This window comes from Scyliorhinus canicula, chromosome 9 (genome assembly GCF_902713615.1).
Source record: "Scyliorhinus canicula chromosome 9, sScyCan1.1, whole genome shotgun sequence".
NCBI lineage: Eukaryota > Metazoa > Chordata > Chondrichthyes > Carcharhiniformes > Scyliorhinidae > Scyliorhinus > Scyliorhinus canicula.
Window position 1 is genome coordinate 179,126,191 of NC_052154.1, and position 25,915 is coordinate 179,152,105.

The following is a 25,915-nucleotide window of genomic DNA, read 5'->3' on the forward strand; positions in this document are numbered from 1 at the left end:
ACTTGAAGCCTGCACCCAAATTCCAATTTGCGTTGTTTTTTCTGCCTTCTGCTTCCTGTAGGAGGCCTCACTGGAGACACAGATCAGAAATTTAAAGTTAATTTTCAAATGTCCTTCGTACCATACAGCATGGACTCCTGAAAATTTGATACACACGGCTGAGGCTCCCAATTCTTTTGATGTTGTCATCAAATTTGACACACAAGTTCTGTTACCTGCTTCATAAAGATTACCAGATTTTGTTTTCTCTTTTTTCTTATGAACATTAACAAAAATTGAACTTCTAATTTATCTCTTGCGGAATTTCCTGGTACATTTTGCCGCACAGCAAAGTTGAAGGTAAAGGCTGTTACGTTATAGAACTCACTAACACCTATTCTCCCCACCCCTCAAACCCCAACCTTGCCAGGAACAGTGTGCTACGAATTCCAATTAACCGCAAAGTTGACAAGATTTAAAAATGGCATCCTGAATTCTTCTTGCTCTGAATAGCTCCACGTGCCGAAACTCCTCAGTGCAGGAAATGACGCTAAGTGCGGCTTCAGTGCTTCAAGCACCGAGAACGACCCCTCTAATGCCACCCAGAATGGACTCTTTCTTTTAGTTTGGTTAGACAGGGCCCATGGAGAATTTCAGCACAGAAAGAGGCTCTTCAGCCCATCGCATCTGCACCAGCCATCAAGCACCTGTCTATCCTAATCCCATTTTTTGGCACTTGGTCCATGGCCTTCTATGCTATGACATTTCGAGTGCTTGTCTAAATGCCTCTTAAATGTTGTGAGCGTTCCCGCCTCAACCACCATTTCAGGCAGCGAGCTCCAGATTCCTACCATCCTCTCGGTTAAAAACGCTTTCCTCAACTTCCCTCTGAATCTCCTGCCGCATACCTTAAATCTATGCCCCATAGTTAATGATCCCTCTACTAAGGGGAAATGTTCCTTTCTATCTACCCTATGTATGTCCCTCATAATTTCTACACTTCAATCAGATCCCCCCTCCGCCTTCCCTGCTCTAAGGGAAACAACCCCAGCCTAACCAACCTCTCTTCGTAGCTGAAACGGTCCAGCCCAGGCAACATCCTGGTGAAGCTCACTCGGCTAAATCGCTGGCTTTTAAAGCAGACCAAGCAGGCCAGCAGCACAGTTCGATTCCCGTACCAGCCTCCCCGGACAGGCGCCGGAATGTGGCGACTAGGGGCTTTTCACAGTAACGTCATTGAAGCCTACTCGTGACAATAAGCGATTTTCATTTCATTTTTTCATCCTCCCTCGTGCAATAATATCCTTCCGATAGTGTGGCGACCAGAACTGCACACCGAATCCAGCTGTGGCCTAACAAGCATTTTATACAGCTCCATCATAACCTTCCTGCTCTTATATTTTCTATGCTTCGGCTAAGGAAGGCAAGTAACCCATTTGCCTTTGTATACCCACTGCTTCCGAAGTATAGCCCTTTCATAGTTGAGTCAGATTGTACAAATCTTAAGGCAGCTGAAGGAGCTGTTAAAGGCTCCCACACCCTGGTTACTGCATTGACAGAACCTAAATTGAATTAATTTAACAGCCAGACATTCATCCATTGGGCCTAATTCAAATAGCTATACAAAGAGGTCAAAAAGATTGCTTCACTAAAATGTACCACTCAGTTCCTAATGAGCAAACATAAATTCAGTACTGCAGCAGTGAAACTTCCTGATGTACTTGTTTTCTCTCAGGTTGTAGCTAAAATAGCCATGCCAATGATTTTCTGTATATTTTAAATGTCTAAAGGAATGCTCGAGGGATAGCTCATAGAAATCATTCTAGTGGTTCTTAGTCCAGGTGCCTAGATGTTTCTGTAGTTAAACATCAAACATAAACTCTTGAGTTTATACAATTTGGTACTTTACCAGCAATTGTCTCATAGTAAGTGTCAGCCTTGACTCAGTGACAGTGGGTTCAAGGTTCACTCCAAGGACCTGTGCACAGAATCCAAGATGAAAGGAAGCTGCAGAATCAGAAATGCCATCTTTTGGGTGAGATTTTTTTTTGTTGTTTTTTTTTGTTTTTTTTAAATAAATTTAGAGTACCCAATTCATTTTTTCTAATTAAGGGGCAATTTAGAGTGGCCAATCCACCTACCCTGCACATCTTTGGGTTGTGGGGGTGAAACCCACGCAGACACGGGGAGAATGTGAAAACTCCACACAGACAGTGACCCAGAGCCGGGATCAAACCTGGGACCTCGGCGCCGTGAGGCTGCAGGGCTAACCCACTGCGCCACTGTGCCGCCCCTTGGGTGAGATGTTAATTTCTATCCTCACAGGTAGAAACCTTAGCAAACTCAGCATGGCAATTTTGCTCGTCAGTTGAAGGAAATCCCAATCTGATTAGGCGCCAGCTAATCTTGTGGAGACGACCCCGATGCACACAGGGCACTCTGCAAAGGAGGTACACCTCTTCCTTCCCAGTCTTTCACTGGAGGCGCGCAGGTTAGGTGGATTGGCCTTGCTGAATTGCTCCATAGTGTCAAAAGGTTAGGTGGGGTTACGGGGATAGGGTGGAGGAGTGGGCTGAAGTAGGATGCTCTTTCCAAAGCCGATGCAGACTCAACAGGCTTAATGGCCTCCTTCTGCACTAAAGGGATTCTATGAATTATGTATTTATAGAATTTCTGAGGGTTCTCTTTAATCTTATTAGCAGGTCTTTTTCATGTCCTGTTTTTGTACTTATAATTGCTTTCTGAAGTTCCCTCTTGTACTTCCTCGAGGGGTGTAACTGAATTTATCCCTTTCAACTTGCTAAAAGCCTTTCTCTTCCTTCTTATCCAGTCCTGGATTGTCCGAGTCATTCAGGATTCCTCGAACTTATTGCTCCTGCATATCCCCCTGCAGAGAACATGCTGGACCTGTACTCTTCCCATTTCCTTTTTGTATGCCCTCCACTGCTCCGCTGTAGATTTCCCCACAAGAAGCCGTGGTACTTGTCATAGAGTCATAGAATCATACAGTGAAGTAAAAGGCCATTCAGCCCATTGAGTCTGCAGTGACCATTTGAAAGAGGACTGTACCTGGGCCCATCCCCTGCACTATCCCTGCAACCCCACCACAGTCACCCAAGGCTAGAATTGAACCCGGGTCCCTGGTACTGCGAAGCAGCAGTGCGAACCATTCTGTCACCATGCCATGTGTAGCATGAATGTTAGTTACCACTTAGCAACGCGAGCCTGAATGTTGTCCAGGCCTCGCTGCTTATTGACACGGACTGTTTCAGTATCTGACGAGTCGTGAATGTAGGTGAACATTGTGGAATCATCAGCAAACATCCCCCGTCTGACCTCATTATGGAAGGAAGATCATTGATGAAGCAGCTGAAGAAGGTTGCACCTAAGACACTATCCTGAGGAACTCCTGCAGTGATGTCCTGGGACTGAGATGATTGATCTCCAACAACCACAAAAACATTTGTGCTAGGTCTGATTCCAACCAGTCAAGAAATGTCACCCTAATTTCCATTGACTCCAGCTTTTCTACACTAGATCAAATGCTGCCTTGATGTCAAGAGCATCCTAAAAGTACTGAGCATTTATCATTTCAAAAATAATTAAGTGAATTTTTGCGTCCATCTTTAGGATAGGTGGCTATTACTTGTTGAAGAACTCAGTAAACAGAACGCCTCTGCTGCATGGCAGGGGGAACTTTTAAAAACCCTGAACAGTTGTTGTGCAATATAAATATTTAAAGATTTAAGAACGTGTCATAATTAGCTATTAAAGGGTGGGGGATCCAGGACAGGTAAGCTTCTATTTCATTAGTACACAGGTCCTCACGGCTTTCAACCCCTGACCCTAAACAGATCTAAAGCCAATGCAGCACTTCTACTGTCTCATCCAGGACTGCATCCATGCAGTGTAAAAGATCTCAACATGGTGATAACAACACTTTAAACAGCATGGGCCCTTCCTTTTTTTAAATAAATTTAGAGTACCCAATTCATTTTTTCCAATTAAGGGGCAATTCAGCATGGCCATCCACCTACTCTGCACATAGAACAGTGCAGAAGGAGGCCATTTAGCCCATCGAGTCTGTACCGACCCACTTAAGCCCTCACTTCAACCCTATCCCCGTAACCCAATAACCCTTCCACATCTTTGGAGTGTGGGGGCGAAACCCACGTAAACATGGGAAGAATGTGCAAACTCTACACGGACAGTGACCCAGAGCCGGGATCGAACCTGGGACCTCGTGAGGCAGCCTGCGCCACCGTGCTGCCCAGCATAGGCCCTTCCTACTTACTTCTTTGTCTCCCATTTATTTTACATTGTTTTATTATTTTGGTCTACGGACCCATAATCAGATCGTGCCTTAAAGCAGAAATCTCAAGGTTAATGCCGTTTGCTTGTCAGGACACTGTGTTCTCTTGAGAGGAGAAGCCAGACTCCTTGGCACCGATTGGATCTTGGGAACCATGTTTGGAGTAAGTCGGGTCGATTGTTTGGCTGGCAACCCTTGGGTTGGCCAGGTACAGTGTTCTGCCTGCCAACAGTCAGTGATCAGTTCCTGCATGTTACTTTCTGAGAGAACTGGGCAGAGTTGTTCAGACCTTGGAAGTGAAACGAACATTCTTTCTCCCTCTCCCCACTGCAGAAGAGAAAGAACTACTTTATTGTTCTTAAAGCAATGAGTGCCTGGCACACCTTTGCTGTGAACCTGGAATGGTGCTGAGTCTGTGGAGAAGCTAGACAACCTTGCCAGAGAATAGCATCTCAAGCCCACAAGCAGGAAGTATCAAAATGAAAGCTGGACTTCAGAAAGGCACCAACCAGAAATCATCTCGGTACATCAAAGATCTTTATCCTTTTATTTTATTTTTCTTTCCGTCTGTGTTCTTTATGTGCATGCGTACATGTGTAGAGAATGGGACGAGTGAGGAAGTGGGGGGAGAGATGTTGGGAAAGAAGTATTGTACAGCCAGTTCCATTTTCTATCCTTTTAATTATAATACTGTACATATTAAACGTTACTTGTGTTTTAAAGTTATAAACCTGGTGACTGAAAGTTATTGGGCTTAACTAAGGACCTGAGATATTTTAAATAAAATCTAATTTCACCTAGATTGCAACTCCAGATCAAGTAGGGCTGGAATCGACCACGCAGTAGACCAGAGTGTTGCAACACTGCTTATCCCAAAGTACTGACCATTTATCGTTTTTGAAATATTTAAGTGAAATTTCTGGGTCAATCTTTAGCATAGGCAGCTAACATGTGTTTTGGAGAACTCAATAAACAGAAATCCTCTGCTGCATGTCAGCAGAAATCTTAGACACCTTGAACAAAATGTGCAACATAAATATTTAAGCATATAATAGCTTTCCATAATGAGCAAATTTCGAAGGAAAGAAAAGTTAAAGCATTGAGGATCCAGGATAGGTATGAAATGAAATGAAAATCACTTATTGTCACAAGTAGGCTTCAAATGAAGTTACTGTGAAAAGCCCCTAGTCGCCACATTCCGGCGCCTCTTTGGGAAGGCTGGTACGGGAATTGAACCGTACTATTGGCCTGCCTTGATCTGCTTACAAAGCCAGCGATTTAGCCATGTGCTAAACCAGCCATATGTCTGTTGCACTCCAGATGGCAAGGTAGCACAGTGGTTAGCACTACTGCCTCACAGTACCAGGGACCCGGGCTCGATTCCAGCCTTGGGCGACTGTGTGAAGCTTGCAAATTCTTCCCTTGTCTGTGTGGGATTCCTCCTGGTGCTCCGGTTTCCTCCCACAGTCCAAAGATGTGAAGGTTGGGTGGATTGGCCATGCTAAATTGCTCCTTAGTGTCCAAAGGTTAGTGGGATTATGGGGATATAGAGTGGGGGGGGGGGGGGGGGGGAGTGGGGGTGCTGGGTCCAGGTAGGGTGCTCTTCCAAAGGGTCAGTGCAGACTCGATGGGATGAATGGCCTTCTTCTCCACTGTAGAGATTCTATGATTCATACACAAGTCCTCATGACCTTCAACTCAAGACCTGAAACAGACCTCAGCGATAAGATCAAAACCAATGCAGAACTTGTCCTGTCTCATCTGGGACTGCAGCCATGCAGTGGGAAAGATCTCAACATGGTGAAAAAAACACATTAAACAGCTTAAATAGATCCAGGTGTGTTGAGTAAGTTATTCTTCTTCACATTAATGTATTTTGTTGAATCAAGGTTATTGTTTTCAGTGCCGGAACATTTCTTGACACTTTATAACTGTGCTTTAGAAATTACAAATCATCAAAAACTGGCAGTTCGATCAAACTTTTCACTTCTTGGACTCCCAACCTGATGGCCTCAAACTCAAGTCCTTTGCCCCTCTGTCGCTCAACCTCCCCCACTCAATTAATGAGTTCTATCAATTCACCACTAGGTGGAGAGCCAACACTAGACAAAAGCAAGAATTTTATCTTGAGGGTGGGAGGGGAATAAGACTGTCTTGTCCAGCTTACTCCCCGCCCCACTCCAGACCCATCCCTTCCCAAGCAGCCAATCGAAAGACTCGTGGGAAGGGCAGTTGTCTTTGACCCAGGTTCCGTTGTCCTTTCAGCTGGAGTTTACACAGAGCTTTCAGAGGTGAAAGATTTTGTGTTCTGAATTCAACAGGGACTTAGAACATGGAATCTTCAGAAAGCCCCTGACTGCATTGTTAGTTCGATTTACATTCTTTCTTCTCCCAATCAGTACTCGGTGTTGCTAGTGTCAAGCCATTTGTCAAATTACCTGTCACATGTGCTGCATACATATATATATCATACACGAGGTTTCAAAACAGTCACACTAATTTCAGTACAGAGCCAAATTTAATTTTCAATGGTGACACACTGAAGAATAGAAATAGCAGTCTGAGAAAACAGGCATTACAATATGTCACATGACTCCTGCTGACGGACAATATTCTATTTCCTGCACCTGGGCTTGTTGAGGCACGATTGGCGATTGTTTTGTGTCCCAGATACTGTTTTTGGATCTTAAGTTTCTGAAATGTCTAGGCTACAGGTTTTTCAGATGCAAGGAAGGACTGACAATCCGTTTGACCTACATGTCACACCACCTTCACCTGGTGTTGTGTGAGACGCCTTACTGCTCCAAAGAAGATTGAGCAGAGATTTGATAGAGGCATTCAAAACTGTGAGGGGGTCATGAGGTAAAAGGTTACCATTGGCAGAAGGAGCAAGAGCCAGGGGGATTTTATGCGATTGGGCAAAAAAAGCAGCAGTGACATCGGGGAACACATTCCGCACAGTGAATGGTTAGGTTTAAGAATGTACTGCCTGCGAGTGTGGAAGATTTAACTGTGGCTTTCAAAAGGGAGGTAGAAGATTATCTGAACAGAAATAAGATTCAGGGTGTCGGAGAAAGGGTCAGGAAGTGGGAAATGCCATGTTGCTCTTCCAGAGAACCAGCATGGAGAGTGATGTGTTGGGTAAGCTGGGTCTATGTGAACTGCGTTTGATGCAGTGTAGAGAGAGACAGGCTTCCAACACTTGAAGAGATGCAATATGATTTTATTGAACAACTAACTATAATACATGCTTAACTGTAGGTTGACACTATGCTGACTTGACTGGAGACCTGAGGCTAACCTGACCTGACTAACTGACTACCACATGGTGTTTGTACTAGCTGCTGCTCACGGGCTCTGACTGTCTCAGAGGCTGGATCCCGAGGGAGCGGAAAAACTGGTGCCCTCTGGCTTTATAGTGGTCGTGTCCTGTCTGATGATTGGCTGCTGTGTTCTGTGTGCTCACTGGTCATCCTGTGTGTCAATCATTGCCTGTCTGCACTCCATCATGTACCTGGATGTATATTATGACAGAGAGATGTAACCATTCTAGAATTTTATGATTCCAATGGCATGAATATGGAATCGGAATGTTATCTTAGGGTCAAATATAGTCTGCACACAGACTAGCATTAGAGGTTGGTTTAGCTCAGTGGGTGAGACAGCTGGTTTATGATGCAGAGCAAGGAGAGTGGTGTGGGTTCAATTCCTGTAACAGCTTACCCCAACAGGTACCGGAATGTGCCAACTACGGGCTTTTCACAGTAACTTCATACTTGTGACAATAAAAGGTTATTATATTATTGTAGTTTCATCTCAGACTGTTGTCAGGGACAGTGATGGAGTCAGGGAGTGGATTCTGGAGTGGGGAATGAAACCAAGGTTTCAGTTTTCCCAACGTTTAATTAGAATCATAGAATCTCTACAGTGCAGAAGGAGGACATTCAGCCCATCAAATCTGTACTGACTCTTGAAAAGAGTACCCTACCTAGGCCCATGCCCCAACCCTATCCCCATAACCCAGTAATCCCACCTGACACAAAGGGGCAATTTAGCATGGCCAATCCACCTAACCTGCACATCTTTGCACTGTGAGAGGAAACCGGAGCACCTGGAGGAATCCTACACAGCCACGGGGAGAAGTGCAAACTCCACACAGCGAGTCACCCAAGGCTGGAATTGAACCCGGGTTCCTGGTGCTGTGAGGTAGTAGTGCTAGCCAATGTGCCACCGTGCACACCTCTCTCTCTTCCAGATATTGGCTGGAATTCTTAAAATTGGCTAAACAGTCTGATAATTTAACACAGTAGAGGAGTCGAGAGAAATGGTGATGAAGTAGAGCTGGATCAACATGACAAAAGTAAGGCTGTGCTTTCGAATGATGTTGTGAAGGGGCAGCATTTTGATGAAGAATTGGATGAGGCCAAGGTAAAATTGTTTGAGGACACCAGAGGTAATGGTGTGAGAGTGGGAAGAGAAACTATTGCAAGTGATTCTCTGTCTATGAGTAGATAAATAAGAATGGAACCTGTTTGGTGGGATTCAAACATGGACCTTTTGGAATGGTGGGCACGGATTGGGAGGTAACAACGTGTTCACCTTTCCAAGGGAGGAGAGTTGAAGGTGGGGCAATAGTTTGCAAGTATAATGGGATCAAAGATTTTTTTAATGATAGGGGTATAATGGTAGTTGCAAAAGAGAAAGAGACAAGGGGGCGGGATTCTCCCATCCCTGCATATTTCTCAGCTGCATGCTTTTTGCTGGCATCGAGATTCTGTCTTCCCACCGCTTGTCAATGGGATTTCCCATTGAAACCATCCCACATCACCCCAAAACCTGCTGGCGGGGGAGCGCTGCGAGCGGGAAAAGCGGATCCCGACGATTGGAGAATTCCGGCCAGACCTGAAAAGAGAGAACTGTTCACAATATTGGCCAACTTGGGGGTTGGAAGGGGACGTTAGTTGGTCAGGAGTTCATTGGAAATGGGCATGAGTGGGCGGGAGGTGGGTGTTATGGACAAGATGAGCTCTGAGGAGAAATGAGGGAAGATAAGAGAGAAACTCAGGATTGATGCAAGTTCAGGGTTAGCGCAGGGGGGAGCATGGGAGAAAATTTGGACTGGTGGGTGAGTGAAAGTGAGGGGTGCAGCAGAAGCAGCTGATCAAATGTCTCAAGGTCAAGGAAGTCCATGATTTCCTCGCACTTACTGTTGGAGTTGAGGATGGGGGAGTCAGTGAGAGTTGTTTGAGAAGATGGTTTACAATGGAGAAAAGGAGCCGGTGGTTATCTCGGCATTCCAATATGGTCCTAGAGATTTAGTAGTTTTAACGGACAAGAACAGGACTCAATAGTTCTTTACATACTCCAGCCAGATCTGCTGCTGAATAGTCAAACCAGTTGTCTACCGTATACTTTCAAGTAGTGGGCACCACAATATCACAAGTGTTTAGCACTGTGGCTTCACAGCGCCAGCGTCCCAGATTCGATTCCCTGCTGGGTCACTGTCTGTGCGGAGTCTGCTCGTTCTCCCCGTGTCTGCATGGGTTTCCTCCCGATGCTCCGGTTTCCTCCCACAGTACAAAGACGTGCAATATAGGTGGATTGGCCATGCTAAATTTCCCTTTGTGTCCAAAAAGGTTAGGAGGGGTTATTGGCTTACGGAGATAGGGTGGACGTGAGTGCTTAAGTGGGTTGGTGCAGTCTCGATGGGCTGAATGGCGTCCTTCTGCACTGAATGTTCTATGTCTATGTTCTAAGACTGTGTATCATGGGCTTAAGGAAGTGGAGATATGGAGGGCGAGAGTGAGTAATCATTTTATTAAAGACGGAATGACAGGCTACTTTTTAAAATGTCTGCTCTTCAGGAAGCGCGTGGATGAATTTGTAAAGGTCGTATCATGCCTGACGAGCCTGAATGACATTTGTGAAGTGGAGACAACAGGGGAATGTCTGCTCCGCTTTCGGAAGACATTTCATAAAACCTCTCATAAGGGACTGTTAGCTCAAGCTGAAATCCAGGAAATTGAAGGCAAATTATTGACCTGAAGATTGTTGAATGACAGGAGGGAGAGAGTCGAGATAATGGGAAAGTAGTGGCAGACTGTGGTTGGCAGAAGCTATGGTGAGGCCTCAACTATTCACTGGATTTATTAATGACTTAAATGATGGGATCGAGTCAAGGAGTCATAGAGGGTTGCAGAAAAACAGGCCCTTCGGCCCAACATGTCCATGTCGTTCAGTTTTTACCACTAAGCTAGTCCCATTGCTCGCATTTGTCCCATATCCCTCAATACCCATCTTTCCCATATAACTGTCTGAATGCTTTTTAAAAGTCAAAATTGTACCTGCCTCTACTACTGCCTCTGGCAGCTCGTTCCAGACACTCACCACCCTCTGTGTGAAAAAATGTCACCTCTGGGCCCTTTTATATCTCTCCCCCCTCACCTTAAACCTATTCCCTCTAGTTTTAGACACTCCTAAATTTGGGGAAAGATGTTGGCTATCTACCTTATCTCTGCCTCTCATTATTTTATAAACCTCATTAAGATCACCCCAAGCCTCCTGCGCTCCAGAGAAAAAAAGTTCCGGTCCTGGATTGTCGGCTATCGGGATTCTCCGTTGCGCTGACAGCCCGGGGATTTCCCGATGGCGTAGGGCTGCCACAATGGGAAACCCCATTGGCCGGCTGGCGAGACGGAGAATCCCCGGGGCGCGCCACACCAGAAATGTTGCGTGAGGGAGAATCCAGCGCCCCCACTGATCAGCTGTTCTGGGGAAATTTGCATACGTGCAGTGCGGTCAGCCTAAGTTGAAGGTGGTTTGTGGAGAGGCTGTTGGCAAGTGACAGTTAAACCCGAAACACTTCGTGAGTGTTTCCCACCCTACCTCCTCCTCTAACCAACCCCCCCACCCCACGGTGGTTGGGAAGCGGAGCAGGGGCCTGTCGTGAAGGTGAGTGAGTGCCTTTAAATTTGCTTACCTTTGAGCGGGAGCAGGGTTTGAGGTAATATCAGGTAAGCTCTTCCTTTCTTTTTCTTTTTCTTGTTATTTTTTAAATCTAGAGGTGATGTCAGGAAGGCAGTACAATGCTCCTCCTGCAGAATGTTTGAGGTGAGGGACGCCGTCAGTGTCCCTGCTGATTTCATCTGTGGGAAGTGCACCCAACTCCAGCTCCTCAAAAACCGTGTTAGGGACCTGGAGCTTGAGCTGGATGAACTTCGGATCATTCGGGAGGCAGAGGGGGTCATAGATAGGAGCTTCAGGGAAATAGTTACACCAAAGACTGGAGATAGATGGGTAACTGTAAGAGGGACTGGGAAGAAGCAGTCAGTGCAGGGACCCCCTGCGGTCGTTCCCCTGAGTAACAAGTATACCGTTTTGGATACTTGTGGGGGGGACGACTTACCAGGGGTAAGCCATGGGGTACGGGCCTCTGGCACGGAGTCTGTCCCTGTTGCTCAGAAGGGAAGGGGGGAAAGGAGTAGAACATTAGTAATTGGGGACTCAATAGTCAGGGGCACAGATAGGAGATTTTGTGGGAGCGACAGAGACTCACGTTTGGTATGTTGCCTCCCAGGTGCAAGGGTACGTGATGTCTCGGATCGTGTTTTCCGGGTCCTTAAGGGGGAGGGGGAGCAGCCCCAAGTCGTAGTCCACATTGGCACTAACGACATAGGTAGGAAAGGGGACAAGGATGTCAGGCAGGCCTTTAGGGAGCTAGGATGGAAGCTCAGAGCGAGAACAAACAGAGTTGTTATCTCTGGGTTGTTGCCCGTGCCACGTGATAGTGAGATGAGGAATAGGGAGAGAGAGCAATTAAACACGTGGCTACAGGGATGGTGCAGGGCGGGAGGGATTCAGATTTCTGGATAACTGGGGCTCTTTCTGGGGAAGGTGGGACCTCTATAGACAGGATGGTCTACATCTGAACCTGAGGGGCACCAATATCCTGGGGGGGAGATTTGTTAGTGCTCTTTGGGGGGGTTTAAACTAATTCAGCAGGGGCATGGGAACCTGGATTGTAGTTTTAGGGTACGGGAGATTGAGAGTATAGAGGTCAGGAGCACAGATTTGACTTCGCAGGAGGGTGCCAGTGTTCAGGTAGGTGGTTTGAAGTGTGTCTACTTCAATGCCAGGAGTATACGAAATAAGGTAGGGGAACTGGCAGCATGGGTTGGTACCTGGGACTTCGATGTTGTGGCCATTTCAGAGACATGGATAGAGCAGGGACAGGAATGGTTGTTGCAGGTTCCGGGGTTTAGGTGTTTTAGTAAGTTCAGAGAAGGGGGCAAAAGAGGGGGAGGTGTGGCGCTGCTAGTCAAGGACAGTATTACGGTGGCGGAAAGGATGCTAGATGGGGACTCTTCTTCTGAGGTAGTATGGGCTGAGGTTAGAAACAGGAAAGGAGAGGTCACCCTGTTGGGAGTTTTCTATAGGCCACCTAATAGTTCTAGGGATGTAGAGGAAAGGATGGCGAAGATGATTCTGGAAAAGAGCGAAAGTAACAGGGTAGTTGTTATGGGAGACTTTAACTTTCCAAACATTGACTGGAAAAGATATAGTTCGAGTACATTAGATGGGTCATTCTTTGTACAATGTGTGCAGGAGGGTTTCCTGACACAATATGTTGACAGGCCAACAAGAGGCGAGGCCACATTGGATTTGGTATTGGGTAATGAACCAGGCCAGGTGTTAGATCTGGAGGTAGGTGAGCACTTTGGAAACAGTGACCACAATTCGGTGACCTTTACGTTAGTGATGGAAAGGGATAAGTATACCCCGCAGGGCAAGAGTTATAGCTGGGGGAAGGGCAATTATGATGCCATTAGACATGACTTAGGATGTGTTGGTTGGAGAAGTAGGCTGCAAGGGTTGGGCACACTGGATATGTGGAGTTTGTTCAAGGAACAGCTATTGCATGTTCTTGATAAGTACGTACCAGTCAGGCAGGGAGGAAGGGGTCGAGCGAGGGAACCGTGGTTTACCAAAGAAGTGGAATCTCTTGTTAAGAGGAAGAAGGAGGCCTATGTAAAGATGAGGCGTGAAGTTTCAGTTGGGGCGCTTGATATTTACAAGGAAGCGAGGAAGGATCTAAAGAGAGAGCTGAGACGAGCAAGGAGGGGACATGAGAAGTCTTTGGCAGGTAGGATCAAGGAAAACCCAAAAGCTTTCTATAGGTATGTCAGGAATAAAAGAATGACTAGGGTAAGAGTAGGGCCAGTCAAGGACAGTGGTGGGAAGTTGTGTGTGGAGGCTGAGGAGATAAGCGAGATACTAAATGAATACTTTTCGTCAGTATTCACTCAAGAAAAAGATAATATTGTGGAGGAGAATGCTGAGACCCAGGCTATTAGAATAGATGGCATTGAGGTGCGTAGGGAAGAAGTGTTGGCAATTCTGGACAAGGTGAAAATAGATAAGTCCCCGGGGCCGGATGGGATTTATCCTAGGATTCTCTGGGAAGCCAGGGAAGAGATTGCTGAGCCTTTGGCTTTGATTTTTAGGTCATCATTGGCTACAGGAATAGTGCCAGAGGACTGGAGGATAGCAAATGTGGTCCCTTTGTTCAAGAAGGGGAGTAGAGATAACCCCGGTAACTATAGGCCGGTGAGCCTAACGTCTGTGGTGGGTAAAGTCTTGGAGAGGATTATAAAAGATACGATTTATAATCATCTAGATAGGAATAATATGATTAGGGACAGTCAGCATGGTTTTGTGAAGGGTAGGTCATGCCTCACAAACCTTATCGAGTTCTTTGAGAAGGTGACTGAACAGGTAGACGAGGGTAGAGCAGTTGATGTGGTGTATATGGATTTCAGTAAAGCGTTTGATAAGGTTCCCCACGGTCGTCTATTGCAGAAAATACGGAGGCTGGGGATTGAGGGTGATTTAGAGATGTGGATCAGAAATTGGCTAGTTGAAAGAAGACAGAGAGTGGTAGTTGATGGGAAATGTTCAGAATGGAGTTCAGTTACGAGTGGCGTACCACAAGGATCTGTTCTGGGGCCGTTGCTGTTTGTCATTTTTATAAATGACCTAGAGGAGGGCGCAGAAGGATGGGTGAGTAAATTTGCAGACGACACTAAAGTCGGTGGAGTTGTAGACAGTGCGGAAGGATGTTGCAGGTTACAGAGGGACATAGATAGGCTGCAGAGCTGGGCTGAGAGGTGGCAAATGGAGTTTAATGTGGAGAAGTGTGAGGTGATTCACTTTGGAAAGAATAACAGAAATGCGGAATATTTGGCTAATGGTAAAATTCTTGGTAGTGTGGATGAGCAGAGGGATCTCGGTGTCCATGTACATAGATCCCTGAAAGTTGCCACCCAGGTTGATAGGGTTGTGAAGAAGGCCTATGGTGTGTTGGCCTTTATTGGTAGAGGGATTGAGTTCCGGAGCCATGAGGTCATGTTGCAGTTGTACAAAACTCTAGTACGGCCGCATTTGGAGTATTGCGTACAGTTCTGGTCGCCTCATTATAGGAAGGACGTGGAAGCTTTGGAACGGGTGCAGAGGAGATTTACCAGGATGTTGCCAGGTATGGAGGGAAAATCTTATGAGGAAAGGCTGATGGACTTGAGGTTGTTTTCGTTAGAGAGAAGAAGGTTAAGAGGTGACTTAATAGAGGCATACAAAATGATCAGAGGGTTAGATAGGGTGGACAGCGAGAGCCTTCTCCCGCGGATGGAGGTGGCTAGCACGAGGGGACATAGCCTTAAATTGAGGGGTAATAGATATAGGACAGAGGTCAGAGGTGGGTTTTTTACGCAAAGAGTGGTGAGGCCGTGGAATGCCCTACCTGCAACAGTAGTGAACATGCCAACATTGAGGGCATTTAAAAATTTATTGGATAAGCATATGGATGATAAGGGCATAGTGTAGGTTAGATGGCCTTTAGATTTTTTCCATGTCGGTGCAACATCGAGGGCCGAAGGGCCTGTACTGCACTGTATCGTTCTATGTTCTATGTTCTAAGTCGATCCAGCCTCACCTTATAACTCAAACCATCATGTCGTGGTAGAATCGTAGTAAATATTTTCTGCATTCTTTCTAGTTTAATAATGTCTTTTCAATAATAGGGTGACCAGAACTGTACACAGTATTCCAAGTGTGACCTCACTAATGTCTTACACAATTTCAGCAAGATGTCCCAACTCCTGTGTTCTGACCAGTGAAACCAAGCATGCCGAATGCCTTCTTCACCACCCTGTCCGCCTGTGACCACTTTCAAGGAGCTATGAACCTGTACTCCTAGATCTCTTTGTTCTAAAACTCTCCCCAACTCCCTACCATTAACTGAGTAGGTCTGCCCTGACTCGATCTACCAAAATGCTACCTCACATTTTTCTGAATTAAATTCCATCTGCCATTCATCGGGTCACTGGTCCAATTGATCAAGATCCCGTTGTAATCCAAGATAACGTTCTTCACTGTCCATTATGCCACCAATCTTGGTGTCATCTGCAAACTTACTAACCATGCCTCCTAAATTCTCATCCAAATTATTAATTTAAATAATAAATAAAAATGGACCCAGCATTGATCCCTGAGGTACACCACTGGTCACAGGCCTCCAGTTTGAAAAACAACCCTCTGCAACCACCCTTTATCTTCTATCATTAAGCCAATTTTGTATCCAATTGGTTACCTCACCTTGGATCCCATGAGATTTAATCTTATTCAACAACCTACCATGAGGTACCTTGTCAAAGGCCTTGCTAAAGTCCATGTAGACAAGGTCGACTACACTGCCCTCATTTACCTTCTTAATTACCCCTTCAAAAAACTCAATCAAATTTGTGAGACGTAATTTTCCACTCACAAAGACTATACAAAATAGTTTAAGTTCATGAAAATGCCATATTTCAAAAGACTCTCAAAACTATAAAGTTATTTGAAGTCAAGAGTACAATATTTAAATAATAGTTTTATGTAGCTCATTTTCTGTTTCCTCGTTGTTTCGTGGTCGGTTTCCGACCCTAGCCTTTCCTTCGATTTTGATTGTGACCTTTTCCTCTGACTGTCCCTAATTAGCCCTTGCCTCTCTAAATGCCTGAAGATCCTGTCTCTCAGAATACCTTCTGACAACTTACCCACCACAGACATTAGGCCCATCGGTCTGTAGTTCACAGGCTTTTCTCTGCGTCCTTTCTTAAACAAAGGGAAAGCATTTACTACCCTCCAATCTTCAGACACCTAACCTGTGGCTGTCAACAATTCAGATATCTCTGCTAGGGGACCCGCAATTTCCTCCTTAGCCTCCCACAAGGTCCTGGGATACATTTCATCAGGTACCGGGGATTTATCTACCTTGATGCACTTTAAGACTTCTAGCATCTCCTTCTCGGTAATATGTATACTCCTCAGAACATCACTATTTATTTCCCCAAGTTACCTAATATCCATGCCTTTCTCAACAGTAAATGCTGACGATAAATATTCATTTAGGATCTCACCCGTCTCTTGTGGGTCTGCACACAGATGACCTTGCAGATCCTTAAGAGGCCCTAATCTCTCCCTCATTACTCTTTTGCCCTTTATGTATTTGTAGAAACACTTTGGATTCTCCTTTGCCTTATCTGCCAAAGCAATCTCATATCCCCTTTTTGCCTTCCAGACTTCTCTCTTAACTCTACTCCAATAATCTCTATACTCTTCAAGAGATCCACTTGATTCCAGCTGCCTATGCATGTCATATGCCTCCTTCAGTTTTTGACCTTGGCCTCAATATCCCCAGTCATCCAGGGTTCCCTACTTCTACCAGCTTTGCCCTTCACTCTAAAAGGCATGTGCTTACCCTGAACCCTGGTTAACACATCTTTGAAAGCCTCTCACTTACCAGCAGTCCCTTTGCCTGCCAATAGACTCAACCAATCAACTTTTGAAACTTCCTGTCTAATGCCATCAAAATTGACATTGCCCCAAATTAGAATTTTAATTTTTGGGCCAGACCTATCATTCTCCATAGCTATCTTAAAACTAATTGATATATGATCACTGGTCCCAAAGTGATCCCTCACCACCACTTCTGATACCTGCCCTCCCTTATTTCCCAAGAGAATGTCATATTTTGTCCTCTCTCTAGTCACAGACTTCCCTTGCTCTCTGCCTTGCTTTCTCAGACCATCTGTCCAGTCATGTTTTGTAACTCTTCCTGTGTTTTATTTCTCTTAGTCTTACTGGACACATTCACTTAGTTCTCCACCGTCTCTGTACTCTGTACTGTGGCCCTTTTTGATTTTTGACTTTGGTTTCTCTGCCTTTCATTTTTCCCCTTACTGGCTTTTGTTTCTGTCCCCACTTTAATTCCCTCTGCCTTCCTGCATCGGTTCCCATCCCCCTGCCACATTAGTTTAAACCCTCCCCAACAGCACTAGCAAACACTCCCTCTTGGAAGCCACACAACCAAATTTACCAATGTCAAAATGCTAGGTGGCAAAAAATTACAACGAGATATTAAAAGATTATGCCAACGAAGTTGAATGTGGCCAACTGTGAGCTTATCCACTTTGGCTCCAAAAATGAATTTTCTAAATCTAAATGGTGAAAAGCTAGAAACCAGTGGAAGACCAAGATAGATGGGGGTGCATTAACATCTCCCAGGCTAGTACAGAGAATGACCATGAAAGCTAGTAAGTTGGCCATTCTCTTTAGAGGACAAGACTACAATGTGGTGCAAATCATGTTTCAGCTATAAAAAGCTGTGATTAGCTCACACCCAGGGTGGGACTTTCCGGACCCACCTACCGCAGGGATCGTCTGATCACACCAAAGGTCCATGGGCTGGGCTGCCGCATCTCCTGTGGTACATCATACCATGACGGGACTGGAAGCCCACAGCACTGCAGTATTGTGAGCAGTTTTGAGCACCACACCTTGGGAAGGATATATTCGCCTTGAAGGCAGTGTAATGTCTATTTACCAAAAAAGATACCCAGACTCTAAGGCTTGAATTTTGAGGACAATTACACAAAGTATGGTTGTATTTCTTGGAATTCAATGGGTATGGGTGATTCGATAGAAGCTTTTGAGACATTAAGGAGAACTCATAGGGGAGATTTAGATAAAGAGGCACTTTCATCCAGGACTAGGAAGGTTTAGTTTAAAAATTGGAGGTAGACCTTTCAGGAGTGAGAATAGGAAACACTTGAACAGGTGCTATATTTTGAAAGCTTTACTGCAAACAGAAATTGATGTTAGGTCGATCTAAGATACCTATATTTTTGTTAACAAAAGGTTTTAATGGAAATGGGGCAATGATGGTTATAACGTGTCAGGTCACAGATCAAACAAGATTTTATTAAATGAATGAACAGACGAGAAGGGCTAAATGATCTATCCCTGTTCTTATGTTTCTTCCTATTTTCCTCTCCACTGTAAAATTAAAAAAAACCTCATGTTTTACATTTTCCAAGAATAATTCTCATGTTATTACAATTTGCTCCTAACACTGTTGTTCCACTTTAATTTGCACAATCAACAAATACTTTAGAAATTTTCTGACTCATCAATTTACACTAACAATGTAAATTAAACAGTAGCTTAGATCTTCCTTCTCCAGAGGATCATACCCTAGACGCAAGCTGTGTTCGGGAGTCCCTCAGACATCCCCAGGCAAGGGGAGCACTGGAATTTGCTGGGAAGGTTCAGCTTCCATTGAGCAATTACACTGCATCTGGAATCCTCTGAAACTCCAAGTTAAAGTCAGAAACTTTGGACGGTTCTAGCTTACATTACAGAATATTTACCCAGGAAAGATTAGAAGGATCAAAACCGCTTCCATCTCCTGGGTAACTATATTACAAACCCTCTGACCCCCTGCATGATCCTCCTCTGACTATCCCCCATCCCCTGATGCCCCCCCCACCCTACTATCCAACTACCCCACCTCTGCCCCACCACCACCACCCAAACACTCCTGATCTATCATAGCCCATCACTCACTTATCTTACACAGGATCACAGAACTATTACAGTGCAGAAGGTGGCCATCTGGCCCACCATATCCACACTGGGTCTCCAAACGTACCTTCTCTCCAAGCTTGTCAAAGCGGCAATTAAACAAAGGGACATTTAACCTTAATGAAATACAGCAGCTTTCACTGTAAAAAGGGAGAGTGCTGTTGTTACCCCCCCCCCCCCCCCCACCCCCCTACCCCCAATGCCCCTATATGCTGAAGGACTCCAGTGACAGCCACATTTCCCAGTACCCTGGGTGGGAAATCCAGGCTTCGATCTCCAGTCTATGGTAGGAAAATGGGAGCAGAGTGGCAATCCAACAGTGATTGACATTCCCCAGAATATTCAGACCATTTATTTAACTGCAATTTTAATTAGATAACATACAAATATGCACAGTCCATTCCCCTTTCTTAAAAAAAATATAATCAAAGGTCGTCCAGCTGCAAATCACGCCTGGACAATTTGCATACAGCTGGATCAGAAATGGTTGTGCACAAGGTGCTCCTCAGTATATGTGTTATATCACAAAGAGTGGAGACCAATTTCTTTTCAGACTTCTTTTGACAGTGAGGCCATGCGATATGAAGTTCTCCGAACCAAATGATGTGCACTCACAGATACACCTTTATGATTCAGGCAGACTTGCTGTTACCATTTCATGCATGCTGCGTATGTGTTCCCATGGTCCAAGGCCAAATAGTTAAATGAAAATCGTTTACGTTTTGAAAGAACTGGGGAAACCGAGAAATAGATACTTTAGAAATGATGGGATGCATGAAATTAAATATAAAATGTAAATATTGCAATGGTTTTAAAGTGAAACACTGAATACGTTTATCTCTCCCCTGCAATAAAATAACTATTAGATTGATTACATTCAAATTTTCTGTGTAATCAATCTAATTAAATCTCCAGAAGGAAAGCGGACTACTTCAGTTTCGAAAATGTTTTGCATTCTGCACCAAAGATAATTAAAAACCTAGTTATTCATGATATTCTATTGACAATTATACTGACACAAAATACACACAAAGATGACATATACAAATATATGGCAATACAGTATAACTTATTCATACCTTAATTAACCATGTTCTCATTTTCAAGCTGAAGTACATAATTATACATTGAGTCATAGATGGATAGAGTGAGGAAGTTAAAACCTATCCTTAAATTTCAAATGGAAAGCATCACAAACAACAATTCAAATGGATTATCTCATCTGATTTTGCGATGGGATGTGTGCATTGCTGGCTGGGCCAGCATTTGTTGTTCATCACTAATCATTCGTGATGATGGTGGTGAACCATCTTTTTGAACTACTGCAGTCCAGCTGGTGCATATACACCCACAGTGATACAAGGAAAGGAAGTTCCAGGATTTTGACCCAGCAACAGTCATCATAATGTACAACTTGGAGTGGAATTTGCAAGTGACATTGTTCCCATGTATCTGCTGCTCTGCTGTAAGGGTCACAGGTATGGAAGCGCTGTCGAAGAAATCTTGTTAAGTTGCTGCGGTGCATCTTATAGGTGGTACACACTGCTGCTACTATGCATCAATAGTGCAGGGAGGTGGATGAGGTGCCGATCAAACCAGCTACCTTACCCTGGGTAGTGTTGAACTTCTTGAGTATTATTGGAGCTGCACTCATCCAAGCAAATAGAGAGTATCCCAGAACACTTCTGACTTGTGCCTTGTAGATGGTGGACAGGTTTGAGGAGTCAGGAGGTGAGTTCTCACTGCAGAATTCCCAGCCTCTGACACGCTCTTGTAGCCACAGATTTTATATCAATCAGCAAATTCAGTTAAATAAAAGCAAATTACTGCTGGAATCTGAAACCAAACAGAAAATGCTGGAAAATCCCAGCAGGTCTGTAGGGAGAGAAAACATTTCGAGTCCAGATGACCCTTTGTCAAAGCAAATTCAGTTTCTGGTCAATGTTAACTTCCAAACTAACTAGTGGAGAGTTTCCCCTTACCCCCCAATTCCCATTGACTTCAATTTTTCCAGGGTTCCTTGATATCACAATCAATCAAATGTTGCCTTAATGTCAAGGGCAGTCACTTACACTTCCCTTGAATTCGGCTCTTTTTTCTATTTTTGGACCAATGCTGTAATCAGGTCAGTTGCCGAATGGCCCTGGTTGAACCCTGAGCATCAGCGAGCAGGTCATTACTGTGTAAGTACTAATTGATAGCACTGTCAATGACACTTTCTCACCTTCCATCACTTTGTTGATGATCGAGAGCAGACTGATGTGGCAGTATGTGGCCAGGTTGGATTTGTTTGTCTTTTGTTGACAGTACATACCTCGGCATTTTCCACATTGTCAAGTAAATGTTCATGTTGTAGCTATACTGGAACAACTTGGCTAGGGGTGTAGCTAGCTCTGGAGCACACGTCTTCAGTAATATTTCCCAAATTAAGTACTTATGCTTGTTGCTATACTACAAATAATGTATTCTCCAGTGACAATATGAAGAAATAGAATGCTAGTTCAAAGGAGAACTAAAATGATCCTGACTGAAGTCACAGGAGTTATTGCAATGTTGTCATTGCAGAATGGTACCGACAGGATGATTCCGAAGAGGGTTTAACATGGGAATTCTTTGCAACCCTAACCTGGAGTTATAAAGGAGTTAATACTCTGTTGTTTGTTTTTCACAATGAGCATGTTAATAAATGGCCGACATACCAAACAGTAAATGTAAAAGTCTATCGTAATTGTCAGTTAGCAGGGTTTGTTACTGGCGCTCTGTATCACTACTGCTGAGAATTGCTTTGCCACTAGCTGGCTTTGACACCATAACAGTTGTTAGGATTGAAAATCACTATGCTAGTGGTGTGTTTACCATGACTTTTGCATATCATGATGCACTTGAATTTGTGTATCACAAGATCATTACATTACTGACTATTAACCTGCTGGCAGTTTTCTGGAAAGGTGTCTGAACTGCATGTAAACCTATTGTTGATGTTGTTCGCTGGCCACGTTATCAGCATTTCGGATTAAAGATACTGTTACGGACTGGCAGAAAGAACTGAAATCCTGAAGTAATACCAAGGATGCACGGCATAAGCTTACAATCAACAAGGAAATAAATTGTATTGGACTTAACAAATCACTACAAATTTAAATATTGCCTATCAACATCAGTTGTCTGTCAGATTACAGGTTTTTAACTGCAATTAAGAGAGATTTAGTTGTCTTATATAATACTCCTTCTTATGCAGTCTTTGATTGGTTGCTCTCAATTCAACAAATTATTTGATATCCAAATGCGACAGAAGTAATGGAAATGTACCAGTGTCACAAAGGAAAATGCCCCGTGCCCCGCACAAGCTCAAATTTTCATTGGGAATTGTGTAAAACAATTACCCGCACATTGTACATTATTTTAAACAAAACTATATTTTAATTTAAAGAGAAGCAGATTAGAATTGTACAGAACGACCAGACTGAAATGCTTTATATAGATGTAGGTAATTAAAGTGGGGATGGATTTTCCAGCATCACCATAATAGAATAAAACATGTACATTGTGCCTCACCATGCCAAAACATCTCAGGGCTCTGCATGCAATGAATGGATTTGAGAGCAAAAAATCTGATGTTAGCCCGCGTGACAGCAGCAAAACAAAACACAACGTTTATCACATTAAATCCAAACTTATTTTGATTGCTTATCATGCCTGAACATGGCCATTCAATTTCAAAACTATACAAACGAGCATACAGATGTGCCACATGTTCATTCTACAGTGTAACATTGTCATATATTTAATGTGCACATTTTCACAGGCTAGTTCCAACCATCAGTACATGTCAGAAAATAAGCTCTGCTAAACACAGCATTGTCAGGTTAAAATAACAAGTGGTGGTAATTCTAATCTGGCTAGTTAAAATGATTTATTTTATATGATTGATTGATTGATAAAAATGATTTGCAAATCCGTTCTGGTAACACCGAATCGCTCTCATCTAATCCCAGTTGATTTAACACCACAACATCAAGGATCTATTTATTATTACAAAATTCAGCAAACAGCTAACCAGAATCAAGATATTGCTTGAGAGCACACTGAAAGAGACAGCAATCAGAGGAAGCACATTGAAGACAAGTGCCAAATAAAACGTTGGGGGCCTGAGGGAGCGCATTCATTTTGGGAAGATCCTGCCTGAAGCAGGTCCCATAAGTAACTTTGGAAGAGGGATTGGATTGACGCTTGCAGGGAAGCAACTACAAGATTGAATGGGATGAGTAAGGGTGGTGGAATCAATTTGACAACACTTCCAGAGGGCTAGTACAGACAATAAGGGCTGAATACCCGACTGTGTTGTATCACCCTCTGACCCGATGAATCGAATGCCTGGAGATCTCAGCGAAGTGTTTGTGCCCAGGTTGATGCTGCCGAGGGAGGAAGGCGCTCTGCAGAGCGGGAAATTCTGGAAATTACTGCCCGAGATGTGACGCTCACAGTCGACTGGTTAAGTCGACAGTTGTGGAATACTGAGGCGCCTCTCAGCTGCCTCTCTCTCTCTCCCCCTCACTGACCAGTCGGGAGAGATGGTCAAGGCAAGCGCGGCTTGTTTGTTTGCATGCTCACCACTAGGGACTGCCAAGCTCTGTGTTGAGAGTTCAGCACCACCAAGGCAGAGACAGCAGCACATATTGGGGGCGATTGTTCACTTCAGGCAGTCCCTGGCTGCAACAGCTCACAGCACCCCGCAGGAATTTTAAACTGACTGCAACCTAAGCATAAAGGAGGGTTTGTTCTCTGCATTTACACCCCGCTCAACTTCAATCCAGTGTAAATGACACTGCAGACCTCCGACTCTCAACCTTCCCTTGCGGGGGGGACAACATGCAATCCGCTGCCTTTGAATAAAATTGTTTATTTTTTGCTGTGCATTATTGAGGCTGAATTGGCAGCCGGATTAGACGCAAGTGGATACATCCAACCAGATTCCAGTGACAATCCTGTCATTCTTTACCCCCCACCCCCCCAACTCTCTCCTCCCGGCCCCCAATATTCCTCCCAGGTCACTAAAGTCTGACTTTGCCAGCAGGCACAAAAGTGCTGCCTGCAAATCGGAATCGATCCTCAACCGATTTCCCCAAAGCCAGGAGTGGATGATTCATTCCAGTCATTCCGTCTGCTTTTTTTTTCTATTTTTTTTGCACGAAAAAAAAACAAGAATCAAAAAGTTTACTGATTGCTCCGACCTCGTCTGTCTCCTGACTTGACAACGCTTCAACCAGCCAGCATTTCATTCCTGGGAGTCACAGGTTGAGTTCAGAACAACATCAGCTCCCTTCTAAAAGCACACACACACACACACACACATAACAGCGGAGGGCCCAGCACTGAGACACTTTGCAATGTAAACGGTGATTGTTCACTGACTGGAAACAGTTGCACTTAACAGCAGAGATTGGGAGGAAAAAAACAAGTCATCAACTTACCATCCAGTGAATCATCCTGATTTCGCTCCATACATTAAAACACTAGAAACCACCAACACGATAGCGTTCTTCTCTCTGTCACTTCACTCTCTGCGGGGTGGGGGGAGTGTTGGGAAGGGGAGTGGAGGGGGGGGGGGTGTGTTGAATTAAATCAGAAAGCAGTTGAGGATGAGCGAAGTTAAGTAACTGTGAGCTGGCTGGCGTGCGAGCTGGCAACACTAGAGCCTCCAGTTGCTCCCCTTTCAGCGCTGCAGATGGATGGTCACATCTCGCCGCTTGTCCTCTCTCCCGGGATTGGAAAGGGCTTCAGAAAGGAAGCGGGTCGCTCTCACAGTCTTTGCACGGCAATCCAAATTCACTCCCTCCCTCCCCGCCCCCCTACAGACAGACCCCCTCTCTCCCTGTCATCCAGTCTCGTCCCATCACACAAGGAAGCCAGGAGGGGGTGCTCCAAATCGCTCTCCCTCTCTGCACTCCTGCCCTGGGACCGCTGCAGTCCGCTTGGAGTTGCCTCCTGCTGCCTCTGTCTGTCTCTGTCTCATTCCCCTCCTCCTCTCTCCCTCCTCCTCCCACATCCAGCCCCGGCACCGACTGCTGGGACGAGCTGCTGCCTTTGAATCGTGCGCCGCTCCATCCAGCCTCAAGTCCTGGTCCAACTTCACGTGGGTGAAAGGGAGAGCGGAATACCAATGAAAGTGGCAGCTCCCGCAGAGCCCCTTTGCACCGTGCGCTGCAGGGGCAGTCACAATCCACTTTGCCGGCGTTATATACTGAACGCCTGCGCACTGAAGAGGTGAAATTATTGGGCAATTTACAACCATCGTAATTTTTTTGCCCCCCCCTCTCAAATTTCAACAATTCACCAGCAAACGCAGTCTGGAGCAAATGTGGCTTCTGTTTGCAATCACTCCCCCCTCCCTTCTCCCACAACCAGCTTCAAAATAAAAGGTTGGAGATTGAAACTTGGCTCCAAGAGCTGGGCAGTGTTTTTTGCTCCATTGTAAATAGAGTAATAATAGCCCAGTCGTTTATTTTTGTGCAGGAGGCTGTTTTTGCTTTGTAAATATATTGAGAAGGGTTTAATAGCAACCGTTCAAAACGGTGGAGGAGGGGGATTGACTTGTCTAACACTGTGCACAGGGAGGGATGATGCTGAGATTGTGTATATAGCAGGGTATCGTGCCTCTGGCTTCAT

General features: G+C 44.8%; 1 protein-coding gene across 3 annotated transcripts in view; it reads right to left on the reverse strand.

Annotated features, from left to right (window-relative positions):
* The window catches only part of LOC119971929 (leucine-rich repeat-containing protein 4C-like), a 1,202,445-nt gene extending 1,177,372 nt beyond the window's left edge, over positions 1-25,073 (reverse strand). For all 3 annotated transcript variants that reach the window (XM_038808271.1, XM_038808269.1, XM_038808270.1), the window contains exon 1: positions 24,721-25,073. The gene's annotated coding sequence lies outside the window, so the exon portion shown is untranslated. The remainder of the gene's footprint in view (positions 1-24,720) is intronic.
* Positions 25,074-25,915: the final 842 nt, after the last annotated feature.